General features: G+C 48.7%; 1 protein-coding gene across 2 annotated transcripts in view; it reads left to right on the top strand.

Annotated features, from left to right (window-relative positions):
- The window catches only part of LZTS1 (leucine zipper tumor suppressor 1), a 67,634-nt gene that overhangs the window by 30,086 nt on the left and 19,402 nt on the right, over positions 1-18,146 (top strand). Inside the window, exon 2 of one of the 2 annotated variants that reach the window (XM_086414400.1) lies at positions 14,863-14,997. The exons of the other annotated variant lie outside the window; for it this stretch is intronic. The gene's annotated coding sequence lies outside the window, so the exon portion shown is untranslated. The remainder of the gene's footprint in view (positions 1-14,862; positions 14,998-18,146) is intronic. 2 annotated transcript variants of the gene reach the window in all.

Raw genomic sequence — 18,146 nt, 5'->3', positions numbered from 1 at the left:
CCATTTTTAAAATATTTATATATTTTAGAGGTGAATAAGTACCTGAGGTTTATTTTTGTTTTATTTTTTTGCAGCATGCAGGATCTTTAGGTGTGGCATGTCAACTCTTAGTTGCTGCATGTGGTATCTAGTTCCCTAGCCAGGGATCAAAACCCAGCCCCCTGCATTGGAAAGGCAGAGTCTTAGCTACTAGACCACCTGGGAAGTCCCTAAAACAAAATATTTATTTCCTTATTTGGCTGCACCAGGTCTTAGTGGCATGTGGCATCTTTGATCTTTGTTATGGCATGCGGAATCTTTAGTTGCGGCATGTGGGATCTAGTTGCCTGACCAAGGATCAAACCCGGGGCCCTGCATTGGGAATGCAGAGTCTTATCGTTCTCTGGACTATCAGAGAAGTCTGGGAAATCTGCCATTTTATACACCAACCCATTAACATTTCTTCTTCCAACCTCTTTGAGCCTCTTTGGCTCCCTCCCTCCTTCCCTGTTGGCTCAGATGGTAAAGAATCTGCCTACAATGCAGGAGACCCAGGTTTGATCCCTGGGTCTGGAAGATTCCTTGGAGAAGGGAATGGCAACTCAACTCCAGTATTCTTGCTGGGAGAATTCCATGGACAGAGGAGCCTGGTGGGCTACAGTCTATGGGGTAACAAATAGTCGGACATGGCTGAGCGACTGACACTTTCTCTTTCCCTCCTTTCTTAAGAGTCATATAGCTGAGTCTATGGAGACAAAGATAACAGTGTTAGTCTTCAAGAAGCCCAAAGATTAGGGCAGAATGTAAGTAAAGAATAAAGGACTTAAAGAGAAAGAAGGAAACCAGTGCAGGGCTTCATCTTCCTCCAGGCAGCCCCGTTGTGAAATGACAGACAAAGTAGCAAGGGAGACACAGGAGCACTTCCTGAGGAGGTGATATTTGAGTGGGACCTTGAAGAGGCGGTTCTCACAAGCTGAAGGCTGGGGAGACAGGGGCAAGTGGTGAAAGAGATTCTAGGTTGAGCCAACAGCCTGAGCAAAGCCCTGGGTGTAGGATGTACTGAGAGGTGTCTGGAGGAAATGGTGAGCAGTCAGTGGAGGGTGAAGGGCAAAACAGAGCTGGAAAGCGGGGCTGGGAGTAGGTCGTGTGGAATCATGAGTGCCCTGGGAGTGCAAGTCTCCAAGGAAGGAAATTAGGACAGTTGTTGCCAAGGGGGAGAGGCTGTAAAGAATCTCAACCTGAAGCAATCAGGTCTGTGTTTTAGAAATGAAACTTAAGCTGCTAGAATGGGGAAGATCCATTTGCACTAGGAGAGTTCTAAGGTAGGAAGTTCATTCATTCGTTGAACTTTTTGAAAACATGTTATTTTAAACTTTTTTTTTAATTTATTGAAGTATATTTGATTTATAAGCTTGTGTCAGTTTCAGGTATACAGTAAAGTGATTCAGTCATGTCATATGTATATATATTCTTTTTTCAGACTCTTTTCCCTTATAGGTTATTACAAAACACTGAGTATAGTTCCCTGTGCTATACAGTAGGTATTTGTTGGTTATCTGTTTTATGTATATATTCATTGAACATTTATTGAGCTCCAACTGTGTGCCAGGCACTATGCTCAATGACACAGTGGTGACACATTCCAAGGGACTCACAGTCAGCGGGGCTATTCCTACCCTTCTTTGCTAAGGCACCAGAACCCGCCTGGTTTACGGAGGGGCTCTCACACATAACCTCTTACTGCTCTCTTCCCTCCAGCCCCAGCATCCCCAAACTCTGTGCTAAACCAGGATTAGCAGTAGACACAGATGGCCCTGACACATCCTGTGGCTTGGGAGCTTGTGTGAGATTCTTGGCTCTTCAGTGGGGAGAAGTGAAGTGAAGTGAAGTGAAGTCTCTCAGTCGTGTCCAACTCTTTGCGACCCCATGGACTGTAGCCTACCAGGCTTCACAGACCATGGGATTTTCCAGGCAAGAGTACTGGAGTGGGTTGCCATTGCCTTCTCCAGGGGATCTTCCCAGCCCAGGGATCGAACGCAGGTCTCCTGCATTGTAGGCGGGTGCTTTATCCTCTGAGCCACTAGGGAAGCCCAAGAGGAAAATGGTGCTTTTAGTAGTTTGCCATTCCAAGGCTCCTGGGGTTTTTCTAGTGCTCTTCCCTCTTCCCTTTGACCCAATGACTTTCAAGAATGAAAACCCCCAGGTAAAAGCCTTGTTCTTAAACCATTCTTTTCTTGGTTTTGTCCTGTTAAAACACCACTTTTGTATACTTACCTTCATTTCTGATGTCCAGTATTGGAAATACCTTTAATAGTTATCTACTTATCAGGTCATTGTATTTTTTTTTTTCTTTTTGGTCACATCACTTGAGGCATGTGGGATCTTGCTTCCCTGACCAAGGATCAAACCTGCACCCCCTGCATTGGAAGCATGAAGTCTTAACCACTGGACTACCGAGGAAGTCTAAGTCATTTTGTGTTTTAAAACAAATAAAACAAGTATCTTCAAGGATTCTATAATTTATTTTATCTTTTAATTTAAAAATTGTTTTAATTTAGGGGATTTTGAAGATTCATTTTGACTTTATTCTTTATTTTTTACTCTTAAATGTTTTGGGTTTTGGCAGTGGGGGAGAGAGTAGTAGCTACTAGCTTTTCAGAAGTCTCTTGCTATTAAAATGTGCCTCTGTCCCTGAAAGCTTCGTTTCTGCAGGCTACATGATTTCTCCTGCCATACTAAGATACACTCAACCACACACCTCCTTTCTGCTAAGCCCTGACTTCTTTTAGTTAATAACAGCTCACCCGGCCTGTGACAGCTGCACAAAAGAAATTAGATCTCCATAAGCAGCAGCTCTGATATAATCTCTGCATTCATCTCCACTGCTGTTTCTGCAGTGGACCCTCCCCCTTCCTTCCGCAGCTGCCTCCCCCTCCCCATCGCTGCATTTACATCACAATGAGGCCCCACCCTCACCCAGCAGCTTTGTCTGGTCCTTCCTTCTGCTGCTGCACAGTGGACCAACTGGCACTCCCCGTCTTACTCCCGCCCTCTCCATCGTCTCCTTTCCATGCTCTTTCCCCTTCTGAGAGTCCCCCTCAGCCTTTTGGACCCTCCCAATCTCAGATTCTCTTGGACCTCCTCCTCATCACCCTTTCTTCCTCTCTCAGGTCCTTCCTCCACTTGCCGCTTCCCTGTCTCTCTGAGGTCTGTTGGAATGTTGGGCATGAGGGCTAACCCATATGCTCAATTCTCCCCTTTCTTTCTCCCTCCAACGTAACGAATCACCCATCCCATCCACGTACATTCTTCTTTGCCAATCCCCACCCCAACTCATGACTCAGCCCTCCCTATAGACACTTCCCTCCAGGAGCCCAAGATTGCAGCCCTGAGAGGTACTGAGGCAGCTGTCCTTCCTTGGTTTCCTGTCACATCACCCCAGACAGCAGCCACTCAGTGAGAGGCCAAGCGGCAACTCAGGGTGTCGCCAGGACTAATTCAGTCTTCTCTTGTACTAATCCCACCCTCCAGACTAGATGAGACCACCAACTTATCTCAGTTTTACTGGGACTTTCCGGGTTTTAGTGCTGCAGTCTCACCTCCCAGGGAAGTTCCAAGCACAACAGGATGGGTGGTCACTCTGTGAATCCCACAGTCTTCACAAATGGAGTTCAGAGTGCAGATGACTTAGAAAAACCTGATGCCAATAGGGGCACTGAATATGGTGCACACACTTAGGCCTAGCAGGTCAAGACACTCCGATGTACCCACCAGACACTCAACACGTGGTGCCTCTGAGACACTAGTGCCATCCAAAGGAGCCTTCTCTGGAGTGTGGCCAAGCGGGGATGGTCACAGCTGTGTTCCAGACTGCTCTAGTGTGTTCCAGGGAGCCCCCCAGGGTCGGGCTTAGGATGAAAATGTTTATAAACACCACTGTGAAATGTTCTGTGGTGTTGCAGCTCACAGAATCCATGCACTGAAATAGAATATGGTTTTTATTTTATTTGTGTATTTGTCTGCACCACGTCTTAGTGTGGCGTGAAGGCTCCTAGCTGAGGCGTGCAGGATCCAGTTCCACGACCAGGGACTGTACCCTGGCCCCCTGCTTTGGGAGCACAGAGTCTTAGCCATTGGACCACCAGAGAAGTCCCTAAAATTTGATTTTCAAACATGTGCTTCTCCATTCAGAAAATGTTTATAAAGCTCTGGATCAGGCACAATGCTAGGAGTTAAGAATACAGCATTGAATGAAACATAGTCTTAAAAGTCTGTTGAGAAAGAGACATGAATGAAGAGGACCTGCATTGTGGGGTGATTGAAGCCGTGATAGGAATATGGACACATTGAGGATATGCAGGAAGGCCTCAGACTGGAAGTCCTAGCTCAGCAAAGTCCTGGGTACTTGGGTAGAGGGATCAGTGTGGGAAAACTTGGATGAATGTCATTGGACAATACTATACGTTTCCAAAACAAATCCATAGAAAGTGGATGGAGGTGAGGGAAGGAAGGGCATGGTGCTATATAATATGAAGATACAAGATAGATAGTTCTGATCACAAAGGGCTTCTCTGCTACTTTGGACTTTATTTAAACTTTGGGCAATAGGGAATCCTTGGGAAAGCTTGGAAAAGCACAAAATACAGGCCTACCAATATCCCAAGGGAAATATAATGGAAACAGACTAAGACAATGCTGTGGATTTGGAGGGAAATGATGGTTTTGAGGAAAATCAATAATAAAAATGGGATTGGGACTTCCCTGGTGGTCCAATGGCTAAGACCCTGAGCTCCCAATGCAGGGGGCCCAGGTTCAATCCCTGGTCAGGGAGCCAGATCCAACATGCCACAACTAAAGATTCCCACCTGGATGTGCAATGAATTTTTTTAAGTTTTAGAAAAGTTAAATAAGACATAGTGACTGCTCAGATACAAGGTAAAAGGAGAAGAAGGGATCACGGGTTCCCGTCTTGGTCAGATTTCTCAGAATTAGAGGTTTGGCTGGCTTGTACCATTCTTCAAGCCTAGCAACTCAGAAGGAGCGACCTATTTGTTGTGGGGAGGTGGGTAGCAGCAGGGAGGAGAGAGTGGCGAGTTCCATTGTGGACACGTTAGTTTCAGATGCATTGGCCCATCCCAGTGAAGGTGAGCAGTTGGATGTTCCAAGTCAGAAGCTTGGGAGAGATGTTTGGGCTGCAGACCTGAATCCAAAAATCATGGTGTGGGGGCAGCTGAAACCATGTAAAAGACAGGCCAACCAGGAGCAGAGAACAGAGTCCACTGTGGACCCCTTAAGAGCCACCAGCTTTTCAGGATGAAAGAAATAAAAGTGACAGAGGGAGTAGCCGAAGGTGATAGGAGACAAGTCAAGAGATACAATATCATGTGAGTGACTGAGCACAGCAAGTAAAGGAAAGAGTGTTCCCAAAAGGATGGTGTTAAAAAATAATATGGAGTGACTGGGAGGTCAAGTTCGATAACTATTGAAAAGTATCAGCTGGATGAGCAACATCTCTGGAGAGAAATTCTAGTGGATTGGGAGGGACAGAAGCCAAGCTTTTGTGGACTAAAGCCAAGTGGGAAGGAACAAGTGGAAAAAGAGAGAATAACCTTCTTTCTCAAGAAGCTTGGCTGGGGACCTCTTTGGTGGTCCAGTGGCTAAGACTCAGCACTCCCAATGCAAGGGGCCTGGGTTCAATCCCTGGTCAGGGAACTAGATCCCGCGTGCTGCAGCTAAAGAATCCACATGCCACAGCTAAAAGATCTTACATGTTGCATCGAAGATGGAAGATGCTCTGTGCTACAAATAAGACCTGGTGCTACCAAAGAAATAAATGTTTTCACAAAAGAAGTAGCAGAAGCTGGCTGTGCACAGGAGGAAAGATGATAATTTGGGGAGGGAAAATGGAGTTCAGATGTTGCTTTGGAGTTGGCAGGCTTCTGCATATTTGAGTGCTCTTTGTTAAGAATAACAGAAAGCAAGAATGTGAAGAAATAGAAGAAAAGGACATGATTCTTAGAGGTGGACCTCTGAGATGGTTGGAGTTGGTGGAATCATAGTAGGGCTGGAAGGATTAGCCTGATGTAAGTTCACTGTGACAGACACAGACAGGCAAGAATCATGTCAATTGCATGTAAGTTTAGGAGTTGAAGAACTTGATGGAGTTTCCTCCCAGTGCTTGTAGAGATGAAGCTGCCTGCAGGTAGTAAGATGCAGAAGTGCGTACAGGGCTTAGAGTAGAGAAGCTTTAATAGATGTAACTTGAGAAGCTCAAAAGGCAGTAGTCACAGTCCAGGCTTGCTAGGAGATCTTGATTCTTTGGTGTGTCCCTGAGAATCTGGGCTCAAAAGGCATTTACTATCTGGTTGACAAAAGTACTGCCCAAAAGTACAAAGTCTACTGAACAGGAGAAACCAGGGAGGACTGGACCCAAGAGAGAGAGTGTGTGTGTGTGTATCTGAACTTCAGATAGGAAGCAGCCCTGTGAGCAAAGGCATGGAGACAGGAAAATTTCGAGGGCATCAGGGATGCTGGCGAGGAGGTCACTCTCAATGTCAGATGTACCCCTGAGTGTCAACGACCCTGTGCCCTGACCAGTTGGGAAGCGCTATAATGGGAGGTAAAGAGAGAAGGGAGATTGTACAGGGCCTTGAAGGCAAGCTACATTTGTCACTTCCTGACACAATTCTACATGTCAGTAAAGGAAGACTCTGTCTGCTCATGCTGTATCTACAGGGTCCTGATGATGACTGCACATAATAAGTGCTCACCAAATACTTGGGAATGTGGAACAAAGACACGGGTGCTCCCAGCAGTTCACCCTGGTCGAAGCATCTGCTGACACAAGTACTGAGAGGTGTTGTGCATCCACCGGGTGGATCCATCCTGCCTTCACCTTGCCTGCTCTATGACAAGGTTGTCCGAGGCTGTCGATGAGCTCTGGCCCATGACCAGCAGTCCTGGCTTCTAGAATCAGTTCTTCTGGCTGAGACCCCTGGAGTGTATTAGTCACTCAGTTATGTCTGACTCTGAGTCCCCATGGACTGTCTCCTGCCAGGCTTCCCAGTCCATGGGATTCTCCAGGCAAGAATACTGGAGTGGGTTGCCATTCCTTCTCCAGGGAATCTTCCCAACCCAGGGATTGAACCCAGGTCTCCCACATTGCGGGCAGATTCTTTGCCATCTGAGCCACCAGGGTTGTAGTAAGCACAGATGAGATCAGGACCCAATTCAAAGGAGCTTGAAGTATCAGGGGCCATAGCTCCCTACAGACCACTGTATGCAAAGCACCTGGTACGTGGTCCATCTGCTTCCTAGCTGCTTCCCTTTCCTTGTCCCTTATGTAGTCAACAAAATTTCAAGTGACTAAGGCAAGGGGACAGGAGGTCAAGAGATGTCAGACTTCCTGCTTGATATCCTTACCCCTGGTCTGGCCCTCACGAGAAATATGGTTGATAGGTAAACACATCCTAGTTACGTTGTTGTAGTCTATTTAATTCTAGTGATCCCGTTAACTTTTTTTGTCATTGTTATCTGTTTTATTTGTTTATTTATTTTTTTATTTTTAATTGAAGGATGATTGCTTTAGAATGTTGTGTTGGTTTCGGATGTACAACAATGAATCAGTTATAAGTATAGATATAGCCCCTCCCTCTAGAGCCTCCCTCCCAACCATTAACTATGAAAGTGTCCAGATTATATGGCTACTCTCTCTAGAGCCTATGCTCTGTTCAAAGTTTGCGTGTCCCTGGGAAAGCTTATGTTTGCAGGTCAGTGGCTTTAGTTGGATACAGAGAGCCAAGTCTGGTTGGCATGTTTGCTGCATACAAGTCTCCTCGGGTGTAGTCACCCTGGTCTCTCAGTGACACTGCCCACAGGCCCCAGGGAAGGAGCCCCAAAGCCCCAGTGGGGACTGGGAAGTCCGGATACCCTCTGCTTTCTTCCACCTGGGTACAGTGCAGTGGGTTACAATACACAGGCTGCTCAGGGATACCCTGGAAGGAATCTGTGGGCTGTGGAAATGGGACTCAGAACCCTGTGCCCCAGTTTTGCATTTTGAGAGGACAGCTCAGCCTGAGAAGTCTTCATGACAGTCCTGGGGCAGGGGCAATAATCTTAAACTCCTGGTCTAAACCCCTTCCCCAGCCCAGATCTCAGCGTCTGCTAGGACATCCCCAGCAGCAATCAGGTACCCAGCCCTCCTCCTTCCCAGAGTGCAGGGGGTGGGTATTTGTGTCCTTGAATGTGATTTCCTAGCAGGGTACAGAACTGGCCTTGCTTCCTTCAGACAATTTGAGGAAGGCAGTGGGGAAGGAAGGGTGCTTGTCCATCTTTCCTCTCGAAGTAGCCAAGGTTGGGTGGTGGTGGGGGGTCCTCCTGGCAGAGGGAGGAGCATGCTAGAAAGCCCTGAGAGGCAAGTTGGACAACCAGGAGCTCTGCAACATCTCTGGGGCACAAAGGGCAAAGAGGGTCATAAGCGCAGCGGAAGAGACCCCCAAGGCTCAGCATCGCCACGTGGTACTTTGGAGCCTCTCTGCACACCTGTGGCTGTCAGGTGGTAACGTCTACCAGGTACAGTGTCACAGTGGTGGGGGGGACAGTAATGAAGACTTAGGGGGCAGCCATGGGCCAGCCCTGTGGGATCCCTGGGCTTTGAAGAGAGATTACCTATTTCAATGTCAGGGCCAGTGTGGGCCAGGGGCTCCAAGAAGGTATGGGGGTGCTTCATGCTCACCAGAGGCTCCTATTCTGGCTCCTAGTTCACTGCCAGGAATGTGCCCTGGAGGAGGAAGAAGCAGAAGGTTGAGAGATCAGGGCAGAACTGACGCAGAAGTCAAAACTCCCCAGCCAGACACATCAGATGCTCTGAAGAAAGGATTAACTCAGGACCTGTAGAGACTCGTCAGAAATGATCAGGGTTTGGGGAGGTTCCCCTGCTATGCACAGAGATCTCAACAGACAGGCCATTCCTTTGAGCCCACAAAGAACAGTCAGATGCCCACAGACAACTCCAAATACTGAGGGGCACATTCCCTAAGGGACCAGGTTAAATTATTCAAGCTCCTCTAGGTCATTTCCAGCATCCAGAACAAGGGCTTCCTCAATTCCAATTCCTTTCTGAGTTCTGAAACTTACCAGATGCCCACCCCGACTCCCACCCCATGCATAAACTCACACGTACTGAATACACTCAGTGCTGTGTACGCTAAGTCACTTCAGTCACGTCCAACTATTTGCAACCCGATGGACTGTAACCCACTAGGCTCCTCTGTCCATGGGATTCTCCAGGCAAGAATGCTAGAGTGGGTGGCCATGCCTCCTCTAGGGGATTTTCCCAACCCAGGGATTGAACCTGTGTCTCTTACATCTCCTTCATTGGCAAGCGGGTTCCTTAACACTAGGGGCACCTGGGGAAGCCCATGTACTGAATTCACTCAATGGGTATAAAAGCCAGTCAGTGGTGGGGATGAGGGGAGAGGTGAGGAGGGAAGGGGAGCTTATTTAGATCAAGCACTCTCCTCCTGCACTGACCCTCCATCCTTCTCTTACACCTACCAACCTTCTAGAAGACTCAGAGCCTTTTGTTGTAAGATCTCCCTCTTTTATTCCTGAGGCAGAGCTCTCCCTAGGGTGTTGTAGGTGGTCAAGATCTTTCTACTCTGTATGTGTGTGATCAGTTGTGTCTGACTTTTTTGCAGTTCCATGGACTGTAGCCCACCAGGCTCCTCTGTCTATGGATTTTCCCAGCAGGAATACTAGAGTGGATGGCCTCTTCCTCCTCCAGGGGATCTCCCCAACCCAGGGATTGAACTCACATCTCCTGTGTTTCCTGCATTGGCAGGGCAGACTCTTTACCACTGAGCCCCCCGGGGAAGTCCTTGTCACAGCCCTACACCAGCCAAACTTACAAGTTCCAGTTTGCCATTGATTTTTCATGGAGAAATACCACTTATTACCTGCCCTCAGCCCCTATTTATGGCTGATGGTGACGCATTGCAGGTTGCTGGGATGTGGGGTGGGGAACTTCATCTCATCTTTAGTTGGATCCTTTGATCTGAGTTTGTTGTTTTTTGTTTTGTGCTGGGTCTTCATTGTGACACCACAGGCTTTCTCTAGTTGTGGGAGGTGGGCCTAGTTGCCCTGCAGCACGTGGGATTCTAGTTCCCTGACCAGGGATTGAACCTGCATCCCTTGCATTGGAAGGTGGCTTCTTAACCACTGGACCACCAGGGAAGTCCCTAATCTGAGTATTTTTAAATCAGTACCTCTCAGTACAGAATGATATTTTCACTCCTGCCCTTCCTTCTCTCTTGATAGAGAAAGCTGGAAGTGGGAAGTAAGCCATCTGGGGAGTTAGGAGGCCAGGCTTTGAGCCCCAGCTCTGTACTTGCCTTGCTGTGTTTCCTTGGACAAGTCACCCCACCTCTCTGGCCTCTTACTGGGGAGCATTGAAGCAGCACCTCTAGTCTCTAAAAGCTTTTCTTCATTCTGTGGTCTGGTACCAACTTGTTTCTTGTCCTACCAATTTCCCTGGGGGCTCCCACTGTCTTAGGATAGACCTCATGCACAGGTGGAGTGATTATGTAGGTATATCTATGATGCCCCAGAAGCCCTTTTCCTGCTCAAATGGCACCTCTAGTGAGAGGCTCCCTGCATTTCCCTCTCCCTGGCTCCTGGGATGAAATGGAATGTGAGGTCACTCCCTTGCTGATTTCCTCAGAACCCAGGAACCTGGTCTGGAGAGTGAAGGAGGACCACAGTGTGGAGCCGGGCCAGGGGAAGGAAGGGTCATGATTCTGGAGAGGTGGAGCCACAAAGGCATTCCACAGTGTCAGAGATCCTGAGAGAACTCGAGACATCTCCCACTCAAGATGCTGGGTCACCTGATTTGCCAAAGACTAACCAGGTTCCAGGGCTTCCCAGGTGGCTCAGTGGTAAAGAATCCACCTGTAATGCAGGAGACTACCTGCAATGAAGAAGACTCAGTTTTGATCCCTGAGTTGGGAAGATTCCCAGGAGAGGGAAATGGCAACCTACTCCAGTATTCTTGCCTGGGAAGCCCCACGGAAAAAGGAGCCTGGCAAGCTACAATCCATGGGGTTGCAAAAGCACTGAACAGAAGTCAGCAAGTAAAGAACAACAGCAGCAACCAGGTACCAACTTTGGCACATGTACCGGGGGTGTCACGTAGCCAACAGCGTGTCCCCACGGCCCTTTTCCAAGCCCGTGACCCACGTGGCTGATTTAACACAGATCTGTCCATACTGAACCTGAATCTGACTCAGTATCCTTTAGACAGCCACCAAGATGGGAGGTAGGGCTTCCCTGGTGGCTCAGATGGTAAAGAATCTACCTGCAATGCAGGAGACGTAAGAGACTCAGGTTCGATCCCTGAGTTGGGAACATCCTCTGGAGGAGGGCATGGCAACTCACTCCAATATTCATGCCTGGAGAATCCCATGGACAGAGGAGCCTGGCAGGCTACAGTCCATGGGGTTCCAAAGAGTCGGACACAACTGACTAACACTTCGGAGATGATAAATAGGTCAAACCTAAGTTTGAATGCCTGTCCAAGACCCAGTTGGTTCTGACACAGACCTAGTACCTTCAAATTTACTCTTCTAGGAGGTACCCACTTAGTCTGTACTCTAGGCCGGCAAGGGTTTGGCAGACAGGGGGACCCATCTGTCCCTTGCGTTCAGGCCTCCAAAGCCCAACTGGTCCTGGGTTTTTAATCTCTGACCAGAGAGGACGGGAAGGAGTCTAGCCAGATTCCCAGCCCTCCTGGATGTCTCATGTCTCCTCTACTTAAGATCTGGTTCTTTACATGCCACCCCCTTGACCAAGAGGAAAAGCGGCTCCCCTCACCCCTGCACTGCCCAGCTCACAGGGCCCTGGGGCTCGGTGGTACCCGAGTCATGAATGTGCATGAGGCTCGCCTTCTGCTCCCTCACGTGGGAGCAGCCACTGCTCTAGCAGCTGTGGGGTTAAATTTGCATGAGCTTTGCATGTAACTGTGGCTTTATTTTTGGAAGGGAGAAGGGCAGGTTGGGATTGGTGGGTAATCTGGTTCCTGGGGAGAACCGTCAATCAGCACTGCTAAGACACAAGCTGCCCACCGAGGACGGAGGAAGGCTCAGCTGCAGTGCCCCAGCCTGCACACAAAAGGCGGCGGGGCAGAATGGCTTTTGATTCCTCCCCGGCAGTGGGAAGGAGAATTGCTTCCGATTGTTCACCCCGATGGTGTGACTCAGCCTGCCAGCGATTTTTCTTTCACTCTCTGCCTTTCCACGGAACCCAAGTACACTTAATTGAGAGCTGCGTGGGCCCCTGCTCCCCCTCAACCTCTCGTTTCGCTGCCCACACTCGCCACCCCCTCCCTCCTTCATCCTCGCCTCTCTTTCATTCATCCATTCACTCAAAAAAAAAAAAAGATGTAGCTTTGCACATGGAGCCCTCCAGGCAAGAAGAAACCAAGTGAGTGCTGGGAGGTTTACAGATTGGGCTGAGATGATTAACCAGCGCCCTGGCTCACCCCTGCCCCAGCACTGGCCCCAGCCCCTGCCCGACCTTCCTTTAGGAGTGACAAATGGGAGGAGAGGTCAAGGACAGGAATACTAGCACTGGAATTCCAGATAAGGAAAGCTGAATCAGGCAACATGCTGTGGGGAGGGGCAGAGGGGCCAGGGGGAGAGGCATCTTAAAAGGGGAGTCAATTAATCCTGGGCACGTGCCCCATTTAGCCCCGAGAGACCTCTGCTGGGGAGCTGGCTGGGAGCCCTCCCACCAGCCTGGTGCAGCCTGCAACCGCGCCCCCCACCCCGCTGCCCCCTCCCCCAGCCACCTCCCAGCCCCAGCTGGCAGATGCCACGAGACTGCTCTCACATCCTTGCAAGCCCCAGCTGCCCTTCTGGAGGCTGAGAGGCAGGTCTGGCGGCTGCCAGGTCCCCAGGACACCAGCCTGTCGCCACAGGGAGATAGCAGGAGATGGGGGTGGGGGTGGGAGGTGGAAGGTGGGGGTGCTGTAGTCCTTCCCTAAAGATTCGCCCTTTTAACTTAAAGATTCAGAGGATCTAGTTCTAGCACCTTTCCATACTGCTTTATAATTCCACAAGCACTTGGTTTAAATTCATCCTGTGTGTACTGTTTTTACTGTGGTCAAGCATTTTCATAAATGTGGTTTCATTTAATCCTGACGGTTGCTCTGTGAGGTGTGGGAATCAGCTGTGCTTATCTAACAGAAGGAAGTAGAGGTGCTGAAAGGTTCACTCTTCTGCCAGATGACAAAACAGACCCATCACTCTGTGATTCTCTGTTGAGGGCCTAACACAATAATGCAAGTAGAACAGGCTCCATGGATGGGATCTGATAAATGTGTATTTATCATATATTATCATATATGAGGTTCTCTCCTGTGGACCCACAACCTGAAGGGGCAGGCAAGTCATAGCAGTTGGGGCCAGACAGTAACCTGGTTGCTGGAGTCCGAGAGCTGGGGATGGGGTGGAGGGGTGTGGAGTGCAGAACCAGGATTAGAGTACCTGAACTTCTCAGCAAGTGTCTGTCCATGATGGAGCTCCCCACAGAGCATGGCATGTCTGCAGGCTGTGAGGCTGCCAGCACCATGTGAACCGCGAAGCAGGAGGGAAGAATATAAGGAAAGGACAATGCCAGAAATGGGGTGACCTGACAGCCCAGACAGCACCTTCTGCCAGGGTGTCTGGAGGGTAGGGAGAGGGACAGTAGCTTAGCTTGTGCATGGATGCTAAGTCATTTCAGTTACGTCTGACTCTTTGTGACACTATAGACTATAGTCCTCCAGGCTCCTCTGTCTATGGGATTTTCTAGGCAAAACTACTGGAGTGGACTGCCTTGTCCTCTTCCAGGGGATCTTTGCCACAAAGGGATTGAACCCACATCTCTTATGTCTCCCGCATTGGCAAGTGGGTTGTTTACCACTAGTGCCACCTGGGAAGCCCATCTTAGCTTAGACTGCTAGAATGAAGTAGCCAAAGCCTGGGGGAGTTAAACAATAGACATTTACTTCTCATAGTTCTGGAGGCCGGAAAGTCCCAGATCAAGGCATTGGCAGATTCTGTCTCTGGTGAGACCTCTCTGCTTAGCTTATAGATGGCTTTTTTTTTTTTTCTTTAGATGGCTGACTTTTTACTGTATCCTCACGTTGGTTGTGGTGGGGGACAAGGGAATGGGAAAGAGACAAAAACAGGTACTCTCTCTTATAAGGGTACTAATCCCATCTTAAAGACCCCACCCACATGTTCATCTAAAACTAATTACCTCCCAACACCATCACTTTTGGCTTCAACATGAATTTTAGTGGGACACAGACATTCATAAGGGCTTCCCAGGTGGCTTTAGTGGTAAAGAACCCACCTGCCAATGCAAGAGATGTAAGAGACCCAGGTTTGATCCCTGGGTCAGGAAGATCCCCTGGAGAAGGAAATGGCAACCCACTCCTGTATTCTTGCCTGGAAAATCCCATGGACAGAGGAGCCTGGTGGGCTGCAGTCCATGGGGTCACAGAGAATTGGACATGACTGAAGCGACTTAGCACGCATGCACACAAGCATTCACAGCAGACAATTATCTCACTCCTATATAAGAGAAAACATTTAAAATTTATCATATGCTGGAGTCAGAGAGCTGGCTTTAATCCAGCAAACTCCTGCTGGTTTGTCTTGCATCTTTAGTTAAACTGGTGCTACCTTTTAAATTCTCTTTAAGTGTCTCTGTCTTATCTTTCAACTCAACAATTGAAACCAGATAACTCTGCTTTTTCTTGGGTTGGCCAAAAAGTTCATATTGCAGAAGAGCCTGAATGAACTTTTTGGGCAACCCAGTATTTCTTTATTTTGGCCCTAGGTTTGAACAGGACTGGGAGGTCAATGAGAGGGTAAATTTCCTTCTTCCCAAGGTGACCAGTTGGCTCCAATGAAGTCCAAGAGATGGAAGTCTGGGTTGGATTCTAGTTTTACAGACTTGGCTTCCAGTCTGCAGGTATGGGACCCCAGCTGAAGTCACCTATCCTCCCCACTGAGCTTGACCAGTAAAGCCTGAGCCCTCTGGGAGCTGATTTCATTAAAAATATGTATTGTGTTCTCAGCACTGTTCACCATACCATGTGAGATACAAGGAAGCTTTGGGGTGCCATCCCAGCCTTTAAGGAAGTTTAAAGACCCTAAGATTCTGAAAAACTCAGTAATGCAAAAGCTGTCTGCAGGCTCTACAGGCTGAGTGCCAAGTGAGCTGAGTAGCAGCTCTGGGCCCAGAGTGGGGGGCTTCCGGTGGTCAGTGGGGCTTCTCACAGTAGAGAGAAAAGAGCCAGGTCTGGAAACGAAGTCTTCCTTTCAAAGGAAGCTGAGGTTGGGACTTCCCAGTGGTGAAGACTCCATGCTCCTAATGCAGAGTGCATGGGTTCGATCCCTGGTTAGGGAACTAAGATCCCGCATGCTGCATGTTGCAGCCTTAAAAAAAAAAAGGAAAAAAGAAAAGGAAGCTGAGGTTTCACAACCACATTCAAGTTCTTTGTGAGAGGACTTGTCCCCTCCTTCTCAGCACTCAATGCTTGCACGTGGTGTACCCTGAGGACCATGTGGATGAATAATAGTGAGTGTGAAGTTTGCTAAGTCCCACAGATGGAACTGAACATAAGAACGCAAAGGTGTGGTTCCCAAGATTAGCAATTGTCCTGGGCTGGTGATGCAGGCAAAGCTCCAGTCCCAGCCCAGCAGCTACCAGCTATTCCAGCTATTCCTGGAGGCCAGCCAGCCCTGCCACCCACGGCTGAGGCTCTGCCTTCTCCAGCACTGAACCCACGGGCTGGGCATCTCTGAATGGAGCATGCCGCCCGCCCACAGGACAGAATCTCATTTGTATCAGGCAGCCTTACACACACACATACACACACACACACTCACTCCATACCTCCTCCTTACACACGTGGCCCACATAAAGCAGGAACTGCCCACCCTTCATCTGGAAAATGGATTCCAACTGGTCCTGCGCTCTGGATAGAATGGAAAGGATATTAGTTTCAGGTCCGGAAGTTGTGACGTGACCCTTCCCTGCTCTGGGACTTCCATGTCACTTTTGGGCGGTGAAGGAATTGGGGTAAATGTCCCATGTGGCTCCAGAGTCTGGGATTTGATCAGGGAAGATGCTACCCTTGGCATCCAGGCTGCCTCTGAGCGAGGAAGAGCAGCTTCATCACCTGCAGCAGAGGACCTGTCTGTTTGGCCAAGGCTCCTCCAGGTCCCTCTCCCCCGCCTCAGCTGCGCTGGTGACACTCTCTTGTTAATAACAGCGGGTGTGCCCCTCCCCCACCCCAGGGTAACACTCCAAGTGTGATTTGGAGGCGCTCCTCCCAGCTCCTCCCACTCTTGGCGCCCTCCTCTGACATTTTGGCCCATAAGGGTCTCAGATGCTTCCTCTCCTCCAGGATTTCAACTTAAGGGGGTGGGGAGTGGCTTTAAAAACTAAATAGCTTCCAAGACTCAGAGAAAAATGAACCTTAGAAAAATTCCCACACATGTGGAGAAGTAATCACCTAACAGGGTTCTTGTAATGAAATGCGAACATCTAAGCAGAGACTGGTGAAGGACATGTGAGGATCACTGCCCCCACAGGCAAGGTTAGAGCAGGTTGCCATGCCCTTCTCCAGGGGATCTTCCTGACCCAGAGATCGAACCCGGGTCTTCTGCACTGCAGGCAGATTCTTTACCATCTGAGCCACCTAGAAACCCAAAGGAAAGATACAAATGGATCCCGAGTATAAAGCACTGAATAAAGCAACCACGGTTGCAGAGTGACACACACAACAGGAGATGATTTCTTTTGGCTTCACTAAGGAAATGGCAACCCACTCCAGTATTCTTGCCTGGAGAATCCCAGGGACAGGGGAGCCTGGTGGGCTGCCGTCTATGGGGTCACACAGAGTCGGACACAACTGAAGTGACTTAGCAGCAACAGCAGCAAGCACTTGGGCTTCAGTAGTTGTGGCGCATGGGTTTAATCGCTCCGTGATATGTGGGATCTTAGTTCTGCCACCAGGGATTGAACTCTCACTCCCTGCATTGGAAGGCAGATTCTTAACCACTGGACCACCGGCTAGGTCCCAGGATAACATTTCTATAAAGCAAAAATCAAAGCAGTACATAGACATATTCTCTTATGTGAAGAATGCATTTAATGATAAACAAATGTACCCACAAAAGTCACGATAAGGATTCCCCCTGGGGAGGGAGAGATGGGGCAGGAAAAAGAGCAGGGAAAGGGGATTTCCACTTGCAGATATTTTATTTCTGAAACAGATATGACAACATTTTCAAAGTTGTTAGTTCTGCATGAGTTACTTAGGTGATTTTTATAGGATTTCAGTACTGTAAAAATCAATTAAAATTAGAATTGAATAGAAGAAAGTTTTAATAATGGCCCATCAGTAACTAGGGTAAGCTTTGGTGAAAATCTTACCTGGGGGAGCATTGTTCATCCCCTGGTAGGTAGGTAGGTAGCTGCCCACTACAACTAGCCTTTTACCTTATGACTCCCTTTGTAGTAGGTCTGAGATATGTCCAAGTCATGGGTCCTGAGTGTAGGAGGTGGGGGGCTGCCCTGAGGTGACACACAATCCTTTTAGTTCACTTCCTCCCCTGCTTCTACAGAGAAGCAGGGAGTCATTAGTTAAGTCAATGATCCAAGGCAAAGTATTCATTCTGGCTTCCCTGGTGGCTCAGATGGTAAAGAATCTGCCTGCAATGCCGGAGACCTGAGTTCAATCCCTGGGTCAGGAAGATTCCCTGGAGAAGGGCATGGCAACCCACTCCACTATTTTTGCCTGGAGAATTCCATGGACAGAGAGCCTGGAGAGCTATAGTCCACGGGGTCACAAAGAGTTGGCCATGACTTAACGATTGCCCCTTTACCTGGAACTCCAAAGCTCATGTTTGATCCCCCAGAGCAGGATGTATTCATCTGTTTCTAAACTAGGTCCATCGAGAGCTGTTTGGGGTCAAGGAATTTTAAGACATGATAGTCAAAATGTTGGAGTGCGGGGGAGTCGGGGTGGGAGGTGACATTTTTGTGAGGAGGGTGTGGATAGCTCTCAGGAGATTTTAGGAGATTAAATTCTCAGATCTCAGAGAAGAGCT

Source organism: Bos grunniens, chromosome 8 (assembly GCF_055505025.1).
Source record: "Bos grunniens cultivar Pamir isolate PY7600 chromosome 8, Bosgru_T2T1.0, whole genome shotgun sequence".
NCBI classification, from domain to species: Eukaryota; Metazoa; Chordata; class Mammalia; order Artiodactyla; family Bovidae; genus Bos; species Bos grunniens.
This window is presented reverse-complemented; position numbering and strand designations above follow the sequence as displayed.